Genomic DNA, 1,528 nt, shown 5'->3' on the forward strand with positions numbered 1-1,528 from the left:
TCAATAAATGGTGACTATTCCATGTCAGAAACACTGTACAAAAGCTCCCTTCCAAAATCAATCGTATTTGTTATACCCCTTGACGTGCATATCCCTAGGAGGACCAACAATGTAGATAATGTGACTATATGGTAGTACGACCCATTGCGAATTTTTGTTGTTTGACTTCTTTCCACTTGGTAATCAGAGCACGCTTCCTTTCCTCACCATGTCCACCACCCCTACTTCTAGCGATGGCACCTCCGGCGCGATGGCCTCATCCGGATCCGCCTTCATTGCTCCCATCGCCAACTTGATCACCATCCGCCTCACGAGGGAGAAATTTCTTTTGTGGAAAACTCAGGATGTCCCCGTCCCTTGCGCATAGGGCTCCTTCGGCTATGTTGATGGCACCGTCCCTGCACCAGTGGAGATCATCATCGAGTGCACCAGCAACGCTATCCATGTCGTGGCCAATCTGGCGTTCCTTCATTGGTATCAACAGGAGTAGGTGGTCCTCATCGCCCTACTCTCCTCCATGACTAAAGCCATCATTGGGCAATTGACCCAGCTCCACACCTCCCGCGCCATCTGGGATGCGCTGCACATGATGTTTTCCTCGTAAAGTCGCGCACGCGTGATACAAATCCGCTACATGCTCTCCAACGATAAGAAGAAGGACCTATCTACTACTGCATACTACAACAAGTTGAAGGGGTACATCGATGTTGTGGCGTCCGTTGGCAAGCCCATATCCGATGAGGAGGTTCTTAGCTACATGCTTACTAGTCTGGGCTTGGAATATGAACCCCTTGTTGCTTCAATCATGGCTCGTGATGAGCGAGTGAGCCTCGCTAGCTTCTATGTGTATTTGCTTAGCGTCGACCTTCATCTTGAGCAGTAGACTTCAACCAGCAAGATCTTCTCCTCCGCCAATACAGTAGCTTGCTATGGAGGTAGTGGTGGCCAGGGGAAGGGTTGTGCCTGTGGAGGCCGCAACCACAACAAACCCACCTAGCAAGTCTACCAGAAGTATGGGCATGATGCATTGAGGTGCAAGCAACATTTCAACCATGCGTATCAGGCTGAGGAGAACCACGAGCGCTACGGTGATGACCCACAAGTATAGGGGATCAATCATAGTCCTTTCGATAAGTAAGAGTGTCGAACCCAACAAGGAGTAGAAGGAAATGAGAAGCGGTTTTTAGCAAGGTATTTTCTGCAAGCACTAAAACTATCTATAACTGATAGTTCGTTAGCAAGATAATTCGTAACAAGTGACAAGTAGCAATTGTAACAAGGGTGTAGCAAGGTAGGCCAACCCTTTTTATAGCAATGGAAAGGCCGGAATTTTGTCTTATAGCAAGTAAAGCGTTCTTCATGACACATGGGAATTCATCTAGTCACTTTCATCATGTTTGTTTGATTCACCTTCGTTACTTTGATAATTTGATATGTGAGTGGACCGGTGCTTGGGTGCTGTCCTTACTTGAACAAGCCTCCCGTTTATGATTACCCCCTCTCGCAAGCATCCACAACTACGAAAGAA

The 1,528-nt window shown here is 47.6% G+C and overlaps 1 pseudogene; it reads left to right on the forward strand.

Moving 5' to 3' along the window:
• The first annotated feature begins 730 nt into the window (after nt 1-730).
• Nucleotides 731-866, forward strand: LOC119296522 (annotated as a pseudogene).
• The last annotated feature ends 662 nt before the right edge of the window (nt 867-1,528 follow it).

This window comes from Triticum dicoccoides, chromosome 4B (genome assembly GCF_002162155.2).
Source record: "Triticum dicoccoides isolate Atlit2015 ecotype Zavitan chromosome 4B, WEW_v2.0, whole genome shotgun sequence".
In the NCBI taxonomy this organism is placed as follows: Eukaryota; Viridiplantae; Streptophyta; class Magnoliopsida; order Poales; family Poaceae; genus Triticum; species Triticum dicoccoides.